The sequence below is a fragment of the Dromaius novaehollandiae genome, chromosome 7, assembly GCF_036370855.1.
Source record: "Dromaius novaehollandiae isolate bDroNov1 chromosome 7, bDroNov1.hap1, whole genome shotgun sequence".
Lineage (NCBI taxonomy): Eukaryota > Metazoa > Chordata > Aves > Casuariiformes > Dromaiidae > Dromaius > Dromaius novaehollandiae.
In genome coordinates this window covers 37,184,056-37,198,856 of record NC_088104.1, presented here as the reverse complement: position 1 = coordinate 37,198,856, position 14,801 = coordinate 37,184,056, and positions in this window count along the sequence as shown.

The window sequence follows — 14,801 nt, the reverse complement described above, 5'->3', positions numbered from 1 at the left end:
TTACCGCAAGCTAAATTCAGAAGTTTAGTCTGCAAAATTACTTAGATTTCCTCACAGCAGGTGGGATTCTTATCAGCAGGCAAGTGTAAGCAGCTAGCGTTCGCCCGGTTATCAGCCCCGCAGAACAAACGTGCTGCACAGGATTTTGCAGCTTCTGAGTAGTTGTCTTTCGCAACCACATAGGAGTTCAAAATGTTTTCTCTGAAAATCTCTGTGTTCTGAATATCCCACATTGCCTCTTGGCTGCCAGCAATAAACCTTCAGGAGTGAAACCCTGGTAAGTCCAGGGCACCAGAATGAAGCTACAGTCTCAGGTGTTGGTGCCAGCTCTGGAGCTGTCTGAGCAGACCTCTGCATCTGGGAAGTGCTGTACTTAGGAATTCTTAGGAGCAAACAGTTACCTGTCTTTTTACACATTTAAAAATAAATCCAATTCTACCTCCAAGCCAAGTCTAAGTGAAGAGGGGCATCCCTAGGTGATGTCTTTTCCTCCTGTTTTAAAGCCTCCTTTAACATTGCTAACATTGCTTTCCTTGTTTTTTATCCTGATACAGAACTCTTTCCGTGGCAGGACGGGAAATCAAAACATAACACCCTCTCCCCACCCCACCAGTCAGGAGTTATTCTGAGTGCCCAAGGGTGAACATTTTCACATTATTTGCAGAAACATGCTGTCTGAGGGCCCTCATTGGCCTTGTTGCTAGCTTGGTTGCCAAAGCCCCAGATGCAACCAGCTGAATTGTGAGACTTGTCGCGTTTGAATTTAGTGAATAACTTCTACGACACTTCTAACCTCAACCTTTTGAAGCATATTTACATATATTCTTACATGATCAGGCAGGCTATTGAGCAAAGAACATCAACATTTGCACTACCTAAAGCTTTGTGGGGAAATGCCAGTAGCCTGGGGGGGGTGCATTTGCCTATTTTGCATAAGGATTTGCATAATTAAAAATAAAATAAGTTTGCAGATATTGTATCTGCTTGCATGTCTATCAGTATGATAGATTGCTCTGAATTGCATGTTTTTTAAGTTTGCCGGAGAAATCTAGTATTTTCATAACGAAACAGGAGAGCACGGTATTTCCCAGAGGGGGAGTGGGGAAGGGAAGTCCCCGTGCCCCACCGTGGAGCCTTAATTTGAAATGAGATTGAAGACATAAGCAGCTGATTGAGAAGAGCATATGGGGAGGGCACAGGTGACAAAAGGAGGGGGATTCTGCTGGAGGGGATGTGGTTTCCCACAGCGAGAGAGGTAGAAGCTGTTTGCATCATGGATTTATAAGATAATTATTAGCTTATGAAGTAGTATCCCAAAGGATACAGTGGAAGCTCCACTGCCTTCCACATTTACTATCAAATTGGACAAACATTAGGAAACATTTACCAAGATGGGCTATCAGGCTGGTGATTGCTTTCATCTCTGTGATCCATGAATAAGAAAACAAAACCTGAAGTTATCTGCTCATCCCCACTCAGCAGTTCAGTGAGGACATCAGTTACATTTTAACCCTTGCTTGACACTTTGGATTCCCCTGTTCTTTAAAGTGAATTTAATCTGCTTTCTTACAATTTTCTGGGTTGCAAAGGCCCTTTGGTATAAGATGCAGGCAATTCCTCTCTATTTTATTTTCTGTTTTGTAGCTAGGTACTTTTCTAACGAGACACGTTCTCTGCTAGCAGTAATATTATCTGCTGTGCCCTGTCATCCTTGTGTCTGGGTGCAGTAATATCACAGTATGAAGACAGGAAACTTCCAGAGACAGTGGGAAAAAGTGGCATTCATGTCTGCTGTTCCCTTCCCATCCAGGGGCAGCGTCCTACTCCGAGGATCTGGGTGTTGCATAGTCATATGCAAACTTACTTTCGGGTTCTTTGAGTTGTGAAAGGTGGTCTGTCTCGTTGAAGTGCTGGGACCCTTCCCAGACTGCTGTGGTGGGTTCTGGCCGATGCCCTGAGATGTGTAACGTAGTGTCCTAGGCAGCACCTCCGGCTGAGCCTCTTGCGGTCCGGCTGCCCGAGGCTCCGGGGCCAGCTGCCTTTACGCTGACGCTGCTGCAGGCCCGGCCTCGTGGGTGCTCTAGCTTATCATGAGCTTCTCCCAGCTCTTGTGATAAATGACTCACAGGTCAGCAAAGGTCTCTGACAGAGTTATTCTTTACTTTATAACCCCAAAACTATCACAGATCCAAACAAAACATATATATACCCTTCCCTGCTTGCTCTCACCGCCGTGGAATGTTTCTCAGGAATTCAGCCAGTGTCTTCTTGTGGTTCAAGCTCCCCTTCCCAGGACTATATTCCTCCAGACTACTCTTCCACATCAGGATCAGCATTTTTTCTCTGAGAGCCAATTTCCTTGACCTTTGTCCGGGCCCTTTGTCACAGACGTCCCTTTTCCTCCAAAACCTAGTGGTATTGTTCCTTCTGTGATTCCCCCTTCAGCTTCTGAGCCTGTATGGCCAAAGACAAATGCTAACACCTGATTTCTACGTCCTTCTTGAAGGAATGACAGCACTGCTACGAAGTCCAGCTTTCTGCAGAAAAGCTATAGAAAACTAGTTCAGGCTTCAGCCAGCCAATTCTGTAGAGCTGCTGCCATTTGCGTAGTTGCCAGTAAGGTGACTTAAATCTCTTATTCAGGAGCTTTTTTGTACATAGGTCTGACAACATAAGGCTGACTGGGGTATGCAGCATACAACAAATTAATAAAAAACAGCCAAGTTTCTCAAGTTTGTACTTAAACTTCCCAGCTCATTGCAGATGGTGTCACACTACCTATGAACACTGAACTGTTTTGCTTCCAGCAGCTCCAAGGTTGGTGGGGACTTAGTGACTCGTTGCTCTGGTCACTCACCAACTGCTACCCTCTAAATGTGCCCTTAACATGCAACAGTCAAATGTATGGTGCTATGTCTTTTGTCATTTATCGCCAACCTTGTTTTAATTTTGTCTTCCTATAGTGTCATTTATTTGAAATTGTATTTTAAATCCTTCTAATGCACAGACTGAAGACTTGCACTTGTCCAACTTGAGTTAATGGGCGAGTTTTCACTTGGTTCGATGAAAACACCACAAGATACTCACCAAAGCCTCAAATTCTGTTCACGTAGTAAGGGGAATTGGATTTAGCCCAGAATAAGAGATGGGGAAGACCCATTAGATCACTTAGTCCCTGATATTATACATTCTAGTGGTTTAATTAGTCTAATTTTAAATGCCTTGAATAATGGGACTATTGCCATTTCTCTTGGGACATGGTTCTGCCATCTAACAATCATATTGGCAGGAAGCCACTGCCTGATGTTCAAACAAATGGTTTATCTTTGCTTGATTAAGACTCACTAAAGATGAGTGCAGCTTCCAGAAATATGTTGTTTCCAAAGCTCAGAAAACAAGGGAAGAAGAGCTGTTATTCAATACAGAATTTGCCAGATGTCTAAAGAGGCTGAGGAATTCCTAAGCCTTTGTTTACAAAATCCTCCCTCCTCCTCCCATGAATGCTTGAATTACCAATCACTGCTACCATCCTCTGCTTAGGGTGAAATTTCCTTAACTGACACCACTTCCAAAATTGGATTGGAAAGAGAAACAAACATTTTAATTACTTTTATTTCCCTCTTCCTGATGGGCTTGCACAAATTAACCCTTTGGCTTTGCAATTACAATTAAACTCTTAAACAAAATTGTTTCTTTCTTCCTTTGGTCCCAATCATGCCCTGGAGACCCGCTTGCTGTGGTGGTTTGCGGGTGCGAGGCCACACGGAGGTTTGCAACACAGGCCCTTTCGGGGAGAGCCCTGGGCCACGGCGAGCAGCAGTTCTTTCCAGTGAAGCAGTGCTGCTGAGGAAAAGCCGACACCGGGGACTGCAGGCAGCTCTCCTGAGAAACTGGGGCCGCTAGGTTTGTGCACCAGCATCACATACTCTCCTCCACCTTTCCTTTAACCAGTCATTCCAAAACTATAATTTCAACTTCAGCGTCAGCCTTCCTTAACTGAACCTGTTTGGAGCGGGGAGCAACGGCATTGAATGGCGCTGGAGATACTCCGCTGCTCTCCTTCCGTGCGGGGAGGGGAACCAGAAAGCAGCGCTTTAAATAAGCTCCCTCCTCACAGAGGCTCTGAAGGGAATGAGGGCCCATTTTCTTAATTACATGTTCATTAGTATGTTTAGTGCTCTCCTCCCTCTCTTCCCCCAGCCCTGCCACCTGGGAGTTCTTACTATGTTACTGGAAAGCCACAGAGGTTTATTTAAATACCACATAGTCGGATTGGAATGAAAAGCTATGAAGCTTCCCCTCTTTAATACTTTTTGAAATTATTTATGTGCTATGCTTCTTGCCTACGTAAAAGGTGCCTTCTGAGATTCCTGCAAGTCAATGCAGAAATAGCTGTTTGAATTGAGCAGTAATTAGAAGCATATGGAGCAAAGCAATGCATCAGAGAAATCCCATTCTGCTAAAGAAACACTGCTGTCTGAAATAGATTTCGGCTGCATGTAACATTTTCTCATATGGGCTAAAAAGAAATAACATCATATGTCTGGTTTGCACCTACCAAAGCTGGGAAATTCAAAGTAACGTCTGAGATTCTGTTCTGGATTCATTCTAATACCGGCATGGCGTTTGCAGCCCCTACGTTGTCCTGGGCCGTGATTACAATTTATGTTTTTGCTAGACTTCAGAACAATAGAGATTCAACTTAATTTTATGAATGCGTGTCTATTTGTATTTAATAATCTTCCTCTTTTTCTTACCATTTTCTAAAATGGAGATTTGAAATACCAAGGACATGCTCATGGCTGAAGACATGCTTGGGATCTTTTGTAATGCACAGGCTCAGTCTGGGGAGGTGCTCAGAGCTCTCAGATCCAAACAGGCTGCCAGACTCTTATGGGCTTGGTGTGGCAGACTGTTTCACTCCTGGCTTCTCAAAACAGCAGCTCCTGCTCTCCTTGCTCCCACAGATCATCCCTTGCAGTTTGGAGATAACTGGAAGCGCTCATCACCTCAGAGGCAGACGTACAGCACCCAAGCTCAAATATTAACTCAATATTTCTTGTTTGCTTTGCTCACACAAGTACAGTCGGTCTCACTTTGCTGTGGGGCTTCTTTTAAAATCCTCTTGTGGTGATCTTCTGAGATGGTCTTCTTTTGCTGGTTATAGTTTATTGACTTGATACCAGCCCTAAAGCCACATTTTGGTCAGCTGCTGCATACGTACAATAAAGCCATAGGTTTAATGATGAAGTCAATCATTTTTACGTTGTTTTTTTCAAAAGGCAGAGATCCACAGTAATATAAAAAGTTTCAACTAGCCATTATAAAAAGCAAATTGATGTCTTTAAATTACAGAGACACAAAATATATCTGAAAACATCAATAATACAGTACTGTAAAAAGTTCAAAACTTGTGCTACTCAAATTGTCTACAAACAGATAAGGACATTTTGCCGGGAGCAGAAGTTACGACTCGTAGGAGAAATGGGATTCGAAGGGAATTGTGAATGCCGGCAGGTTGATATTTCCTTCCTGCCGGGAGCTGCTGTGCTCGGCGTGCGCCTGGCCATGCCGGGCTGTTGCTGCCGTGCGCGCAGGAGCTCTGCGGGTGCGCAGGGGCGGCCGAGCTGGCGTCCCGAGGAGCCGGTGCCCGGCATGAGCTGCGGTGTGGGAAGCGATGGTGGGAAGGCAGGAGGGGCCGTTCCTCGGCCTGACCCGGCTTCCCAGAGATACGCTGCTCTGGGCGCAGGATTTCGCCTGGGATGTAAAAACTGAAGTTCCAGCTGCTGGTAGCTATTAAAGTGCAACTGCAGCAGCAGAGACGTTAATGCTGGTGTTGTTGCCAAACTCCTGCCAGTTTATTTTTGTAAAGGCTGTTGGGGGGCATAATGTAGAAAAACAAGATCTAAGGTTAAAACAATGACTCTCTGGGCAAAGCAAATACGCCTTGCTGTTGTGTCTTAGAAGTTCCCCACATGGGAGATTGGTGGTGGCGGTGGAGTGCTAAGCCTGGAAACCAGTTATGGACATTAATAGCATTTTGTTAATGATCTGTCGTCATTCGCAAGGTGCTTTAATCTGGTTTTACGTGGGTTGGAATGAGGGCCTTAGGACGCCGGCGTCACTGCGGCGGCTTGTGCGTCGGGAGGCAACAGGCCTCTGCGCTGTGCTGTTGTTATTATCGTAGTTATTGAAGTGCAGTGCAATCCTTGGTGCTTTCCTAGACATAACGACAAAGGCATTTTCTGCCCAGCAAGAGCTTATTCATGCAAATTGCTGTTGGGGCAGAGAAGGGTGTTGACTCCTGAGCGCAGCCCGTGGCACGGTGGCCGCTGCAGCGGCTGCTGCCCTGCGCCCACAGGCCACTGCGTCCCGGGCGAGGACCTCCGCACTCTGTGCAGAGCACTTCTAGCCCTGCCCCAAGTGGTAGCCCACCGTATTAGAGCAGTTTACAGACTACTACTCGGCTACAAACCAAGGTGATTCCTGGAGCATCATTATTTTTGGCCCAGACACGGCTGCGTGAGGGGCAGCAGCTTGCAGGGCAGCTGACAGCGGGCAGAGACAGGGGTGGGAGCTGCGGCTGCTGTCTGATTTTAATCCGTGCTCGTGGCTCTACGCTCTTGCTGACCACAAGGGTCAGTCCTTACTGAGCAGAGTCTGTAGGCATCGCTCCTTAGGTATTATATAGGTATGGTGAGTTGGGGCTTTCTGAAGCAACCTGAGTGGCTGAGTGATATATAGTCACCAGGTTTCAAATTTGCCCCACAGTTTTCCAGGGTAAGGCTGTTTTCCAAGGATTTCTAAGGCTGCTGTGCCTGTAGCATCCAAGATCCAAAAATTAGTTTTGTTTCAAAAGCACATCTAAAAGCCGAATGCTTGCCTTTAATATATTTTAAAGTGGAGCTGATTCTCCCACTCTCTTAAGAAGCTCTCGGATCCTGGGTCGCTAGCAGCAGGGCTGCTGGCGCGGGGGGGAGACCCAGCCGCGTCGGAGCTCCCTCCGAGGCGCCGCGCTCGGCCGCCGGGAAGCTGCTGCAGCGCTGGTGGAGCTGGTGCCAGTCACCCGGGAACCAGGACGAGCCGTATTTCACGTGATGAATTCCCTGGGGTCCTAAGGTTTGTTTCCGAACAGGGCCAGGTACAAACATCCCAGAACTGGGAAGGTGATTTATGTTTATGTAAAACCATCATGGGGGAAAACCGAAGTGTAAATAATGCCAACATTTTTTCTTAAAAAATACTTGAAAAAGGGGGTTTGCAAGAGTACGTGACAGTCTTTTCCTAACCACAAGGGTACAGTTAAAAGGAGAATCAGGCCCATTTTTAATGCAGAAATTCCAAGTGTTTATCTCTGTAAACAGAAGCAAAACCAAAAGCCGGGAAAACCCAAACTGTACAGGCAGTGAGCCTGGGCCCCCCGGCACTCGAGGAGGAATTAGCGGCTTCCCCATTCAAGCCTGGGGAGCCCATTTTGTTGTGCTCAAGGGGCCACAGTGGTGTGACAGTGGGGGTGGGGGGTCAGCAAGCATCCACACTGAACTCCCTTCGTTTTTCCAATTTGAGGCCTGAGTAGAAGAAATGCAAAGCTTTTCTTTTTCTCCCTTTTCCCCTCTCCTTTTCTTTTTTTTCTTTTTTAAGGATAGATGAAAAGAGTTAGGCAGTAAAGGAGCCAGGTTGACACCTGTATCTGTGACAGCTCAGGCACGGGAAATAGTGGGAAAGAATCTGCTGGCAGCAATTTGAAACTGTAGCCTTCCTGCCTGGGGAGCTTTGACGGATGGTTTAGCTTTGTGCAGCCATATGGTCGCACATCTTGAAGGGCCAGCAAAGAGGTGCTGGTGCCAGCGCTGGGAACGGGAACCAAGTCGTTATCGGAAACCAGATCTCCGAGAGCGGGGAGCCATTACTTCAGGACTCTGCTTCAGGATTCGGTGTCCGCTCTGTGCGCAGCGGGGAAGGCTGCACCCGTCAGTGGCTATAAGGAATGATTTCCCCCGTGCTCAGAGCACCACGTGTCCTGCCACAAGGACCATGCGGGGCAGCGAGCTGGAGGAACCCGAAAGACTTGCTCGCTAGGACTTTCCTCTTTACTCGACCTCCCTCTTTTTACTTACAAGAAGACAAAATTTGGCTTTGTTATTCAACTGACACATGGGTTTCTCCCTGCAAGAGAGGCCATGCAGCACCGGGAGGCCACGGCTGATGCCGTGGAGACCGAAGGAGGAGAGAGCTGCCTGCTTCAGGCCGCTGTGGGCACTGCTGGTGATTAACATAATGCAGCACCAGGGCCATCAAGATAAGAATCCCGATGACCGCTCTGGGTTCCCGCTCTCCCTGTTATTACATGGTGCATTACATTTGTTTCCAGCAGAGAGGAGTTTATATGTGAGTGGCTCTGCTGGCTGTGTTGGGCTGAGCTCCCTCCATGCTGATGTGGATGGACTCCAGGGACAGAGCTACACTTCCCCTTAATAAGCTCCTCGCACCACATTAAAGATAAAAGGGGAAGGGAAATATTTATATTCTGACAAAGCAGCTCTTCCCTTCAGGCTCTTGTTTTATTTATTAGCTTGCTCTGTCCCTCTTTTGCAGTTTTTCTCTCCATTTCAATGCCTGCGCTCTCTTTCTCTCCTTTATTCACTAATTCCATCCCTGGGAGACAGTGACAGGGAAACTTCAGAATTGCTCTCCAAGACATCAGATTCAAATTGTGCAATTCCCAGCTGATAACTAGAAGTCTCCCCTCCTCTGTGTTTTTAGCACAAAATAATGATTTATAGCGCTTAAACAATTGAATATATCACATCTGGTTTACTCCAGTTGCTTTAGATGAAGCTGTAGAAATAGGGTGAGTTGGGTTTCTGATGGTTGTTGTTTGTTTGTTTTTTATACACTGCAGCACAGATGCTGAATATCCTCCCTTGTTTGTGTAGGCAATGGAAACCACTATCATTCTTCTCCGTAGCAGCCCGTACCGAGGCATGACACAGCTTCGCCAGGACCTTTCTAACCTCATTCATCAAACACTTCCTCTCCTCAGAGGCCTTATCCCAGGGGACCATTCATTTCCTTCCACTAATGTGCCATGTGAGGGGAATCCTGGGTAGATTCCTGGGTTTGGGTCTAGCTCCAAATGTGTATAAAGGTTCAATAACATGTAAGAATGATGTTATACAGGCAGTATATGGTATTCCCTATCCGTTTCTTTTGCTCCTTCTCATACGTTGCAGAAATTCGTGCGCTGATGTAGAATGGCAGGGGACAGCAGCACTGAAGTTATATATATTTATTTTTAGAGCTAGGTTTTTTTGCCATAATTGAGTGGCTCTTTGTTAAGAGTAAAGCACCAAAATTAAAGAGAGCTGGTACCTAGAAACATCACCTCGCTGACATTACCATGTTGTCTGCACTTACAGAATAGCAAATGTCTGCGCGGCCCAGCCCTTACCCCGCCGTGTTTGCCTACGTCCACCACAAACTGCTGGACGGATTCCTCGCAGCTGGCTAGCAGAGCGGCTTGCTTTTACCATTCCCAAGCCCCAACAGAAAATGCGCCGCAGCCCCGTTTCCAGACTGATCAGGAAGGCAGAGGAATTTGTTAATTGATTTTCTCCCTCCCATGTCAATTAATGAAGCCCATCTAGGGAGATGTGCTCTCTTCTCTCGTAGTTAATTAATCCTTTTCCTTTATCTTCACAAATAACGTCAATAAAGCAATTAGCAAAGGATTTGCAGGGTGCGGAGCAGCGAGGAGCTCGGCTGGCTCCTGGCAGCTCGAGCTGTTGAGCGCCCTGGGGCGCAGGGTCTGCGCCCCTGCCCGGGCCGCTCGAAGCCCGGCCTCCCCGGGCGGGAAATGCCCGCCCTGCTTCCCCGGGGGCAGAAGTAACAGCTCGGGTGCTGGCCTTCGGCAGAAGCCTCCGCTGGACAATCGTACTGGTGTCTGGAGGTGACAGGCGGCTGCCAGTGACACCCGCTGTCCCCCCCGCTGGGGGTGCTGCTGGCAGGGGGTGCTGCCCGTTGCCTCCTGCCCCTCTCCTAGCCCTGCCCTCCCTCCCCGGCCCGCGCGCGGCCTCTGCCCTCCGCAAGAGCCTGCGGTGAGCAGGTCGGCTCTCCAAACCGGTAGAAAACCAACTTAACTAAGCTGTAAACACAGCAGGAGAGGAACTGCAGGAGGATGGAGTTGTCCTCTCTGCTCAGTGACAGGGAAGTGTTGGATGGGTTTTGCCATTTTGCCCAGATGTTGGGGCTCACCCTAACAGCTGTCTGCATAGTGCCTGACGTGGCTGCCCTGGCGGTGGAAACCTTTTGTGGGAACTGACTGCAGCCGCATGGCGGGGGACAGGCTGGCGCAGAGAGCGCTATTTCTGTGCAGGATAGTCATGCGCGTGACGGGGTGTCCGTCCCTGTGCTCAGCTGCTGACGGTCGCCCTCCATCTCTGTCAGCCCCTCCCCGGGCAGGGGATCGGTCCCACCTGGCTCCCGCTTCCTACCTGCGCAGGCTCTTCTCCTCCTGGAGCGCGCAGGCGGGTCCTGATGCCCTGTCCAGCAGGTCTCCTGGAGAGCAGCAAAGACCGTGCCGATTCCTGCCTCGGGCGAGGAGAAGAGCATCACTGATGCTCCGTATTTTGAAAAGTTCGTATGCCAGGTGATCAAGCTAAGGCAAGGCTCAAGGCTTGAAAGCAATTTTAGGCAGACTTGGGAGCCCAAGCAGATCTCAGTAGCCCTGTGCAAAGCGGTTCAGTGCAGTCCCTCCTGTACAGGAGCCTTGGGAGGGAATGAGCAGTCGCGCCAGCCCAAGTACCCCCAGGCCTCACCCCTCTTCAGGCCTTGGAGACAAGAAGGGCTCCGGCTTGAAGCCTGAATCATCAGAAGCAGTAGCTCTGCACCCATCCCGTCAGTCAGTGACGGTCAGTCCGGCTTGGACTGGGAAAATAAAGTCCTGTTACTCTCTGAGGCAGCCGGGTTAGCTGTGCGCTGCCGTCTGCTTCGAGCTGCCGCCTCCGCAAGGGAACAGCTGGAGAGTGCCAGGAAACATGTTCTGCTCTTACCGCTTCATCACACCGATTTCCTCCCCCCAACGCAGACTCCACAAGAACAACTTTTTGATGTAATGCACATAGTTTTAACTATGCAGCCACTGAATGTATCTGGCTTGGATCAGTCCTGTTACTGTGGGGAAGTGTCTTGTTTTTTTCTGACTCTCTCTTTGCTTCCTCGCCTCTGCCATGGCTGTCTTCATTTTTAAACATAAACTTGGTGTGCCACTATCGAGTGAGAGCGAAGAGATGTGGATGCTCTGTGTGGCAGAGTGTGTATAGTAGATGCATATTTGTCCTTAAGGCGAGATGCAATGTTTCATCCCAAGAGAAAGAATGACCTTTAGTCTGCCCGGATATTTTACAATCTGTCCTTCCTTTTCTGTTTCCTGTGAGGTTAAAGACCTGTTGGCAATGATTAAAAGTACTGCAGTTTCTTCTCTCTCTAAATAGGGTTTTGAGTTCTTTCAGAAGTAAGAAAGAGGCTAGAAAGGTTTAGTTGCATCTTCCTTTTCACCCTGATGTTCTTTGAAAAGCAGATTCTACTGCATTTTACTTTCCAACGGAAGAGGTGAAAACTTAATAACATTTTCTTTCTGTTCCCATCCAACAGCTGAAGGTCCCTCACCGCTCCCAAGCAGATTTATCTTGCACTCCTTGTACCAAAAGCTCTCTTGTGTGGGGCCAGCGTGAGATCTCCGCACTGGAGTTCATAGCACTTCCAGCTCCATGTTTGATGAGCGTTGTAGCTGTAGGAGCCAAGTTCAGAAATATCTTCCTAATTACAGCAGGAATGGTGGTCTTGGTTCATATCAGATCTCTTTCCTTGGGCCCTTTATCTAGCATAGAGTTGCCATACTTCTTTCTGGAGAATCCTGGGCAGAAATGTGTGCTGATACTGTGGAGGAGAAAGCCTAAGCAGGTGATGCTGGTAGATCATCCGTGCCTAGCACAGGTGGTCTGCACATGTGCCACAAATCTAATACTTTGGGAAATGCTGGATTTCCTCTGCCCTTGCTCACAGCTGATGCCAACGCGCAGCACAACCCCTCTGCCGCTGCCCAGGAGCGTTGGGCTCGCCTGCGGGCTCTGCGGCCCATCTGTGCAGGTGCCATGGGAGTGCCTGGGGCTTCTGGGTCTCTAGCAACCTGGGGGGTCGCTACCACATGGCACTTCCAGCGGGGCCAGTAGACATTCAGAAATCCCGCATAAATGTAAGGAAAGCCCTCAGATTCTCCTTCCTTTCTGGACAAAATCTATGGGCAAAGGAGGGCATGTCCAATGAAACCCAGACACCTTAGTCTTGCTCCAGTCTGTCTGCTGGCTGGCTGCAAGATGTGAAAGGATGAGGCTGCAGAGGAAGGGTACAGTAGTCTAAAACCACGCTGAGAGTAATGTTAGCAAATCGATGCAGCCTTTCATTCCCGATGTTCCCCCAAAGTCATTAGTGTAGAGGTCTCCACAGGAGCAGCGTTTGAAGTACTTTTTCCACTCCACATTCTCTTTTTTCCTGGTTTATAATCTCTTAATTCGCTGTGTTTGCTTAGTGGCAAATCTGTGCGTAGCACTGTGGTTTGGTTGCGTTCATTCCACCCGTAGGGGATCCGGGGCTCTTTGAGCTGTGTGACCGAGCGGGGCCTGTCCCGCGGAGCCAGGAGGCCAGCTCAGGCCGACCCTCCAGCTCTGCAGCTTCCCCAAAGCGGGTGTGTGGCGGGGGAAGGCTCCCCGGGCGGGAGGGTGCCGAAGGAGGCCTGCTCGAGCGATGGAGGGGCTGCTCATATTCCAGACTGAACCAAGCAAAGCCCAGCGCTGCCGCTTCCCTCTCTGCCCGCAGCCAGCGTGGGCACCTTGCTGCAAGCTCCCCAGAGCCCTCGCTGGTGTCCAGCAGGGTAAGGGAAGCGGGGGGCTCCCGCCGGCCCCCCCTCCAATTGCCTGGGCCAACACAGTGCAGGGACACAGCGTGTTAGTCCCCAAAGGCAGGCAGAAATCGTACTTCAAGAGTTAAATTAGTCAACAGCCAGGGTAGAAAAGGATTCTGCCTTCCCTGTCTTGCTTCCTCTCCCTCCGCAGCTCCGTTCAGGTTTAAGCGATACTTTCTGGTGAACTTCTGGTTGGCCTTGTTCTCTACCTGCCTCGTTCGGTTGCTCTGCTGCTCCCTCCTTGGCGGGTGGCTCCTCTCAGCTCCTGGGCCCCTTTGAGTGCGGTGGCTGTGGAAACAGGGCCTCTTGTTTCTCAGGTTTTCCCCTACGCAAGCTGGGAGGAGGTAAGCCAGGGCAGGAGCCCTGGGAGAGGAGGAGCAGCTCCCCGGAGAGTCCCTGCTGATGAGGAAGTCAAAGTGCGTCCCCAGATCCCCACCCTCTTGTTCAAGTGCATGGAACTGCAGCAAGGCAAGGTCCTCAGTCTTCTTCTCTCGTCTTTGTGTAAAATTGGCATTAATAATTTACCTGTCTTAACTACCTCTTGTGGGGAAGACAGCCCCTCGTGTAAAAGTTACATTATGGTTTCCAGAGGCTTGTTTTCATGGTCTTGCTTGTCACTGGGTGACCCCGCTCTGTGCAAAGCCCCTGCTGCGCTTGTTGAAATCAACTGGACATACAGCTTTTCGGCACCAAGCAGGGTGAGACCTTCAGTATCACTTCATATAAGTAATTCTTTCTAACTTAATAGGATCATGTCAGTAGCTCCCTAAAAAGGACAATTATCTTTTCCTTTAAGTAACTGGCTTTTAACAGGAGTCTTGCGTGGCTGCTGTTCTAATGCCCTCTGCCACTGGAATGGAAGCTGCCGAAGTCTCTGCTATAAACCCGTACCTGCCTCCGTCTTAATATGTAACATCTCAACCTCCGAGGAGCAACCTGCTAGGGAAGATACTCTATAATAATGCAGTAAATATAGGTCATCTTCGGTAGAATTTAGTAAAAATTAGCTTTTGGCAAGCACAATCCTGTAGACAAAAAACTGTGGATATCAGTTCTGGTTTTGTGATGTGGATATATCTGCTCAAAATGTATAAACACGCAATACAGTGAGTGTATGATGAAATGCTGCATATTTTCTGAAGTAATATTTGCAGTATTTTTTATTAAAGACTATCAAGAGTTTTCTTGAATCTTCCAGAATTTAATACCTCATATATGTAATAGTAGTTGAAAAAGTTGTCTGCCTTCTAGAAAAACAGTTTTGTTTCTGATGCAGAAGGTTTTACTTTTTATCTGTAAAGTCTGACATTGACGAGTGACTTTTTTAAGTCTAGGGTGCGAGATGTAGGGAAAACAACCACTTTATCTGAGTGTGGACTTGAATGAACTAGATTAAGTGTTCCGGGTCTGAATCATGTCTGATGCCACAGTGCCGGCACGCATCAAAGAGCTCTCCATGGGCGATTCTGAAATCAAGTTTTGAAAACACTTTGAATTTCACCTTCCCCTTCTTGTGTGGCACAATGATAATTTTTCACTATCAAACAAACAAACTACGCAGGGAAACTGTAAAATTAATAACATTATTCAGGATTAACTAGACATGAAAAGCTGCTAAGAATGTATTAACTATTGTCGTAAATGACCAGAACCTTGTGAGTTTGTTTAAATGAAAATTTTTGTATCAAATCTATTCTTTGTTCGGTCCATAGCTTGGAAATTAATCTCTAATGAGTGTCTAATCTGCTGCACTTTTCCCCACGACTTGGCGTAAACACTGATTTATTTAGTGTAGTTTGGCTGTGATCATTTGCTCTGAGCTGGAATGACAGCTCTGCAGCTC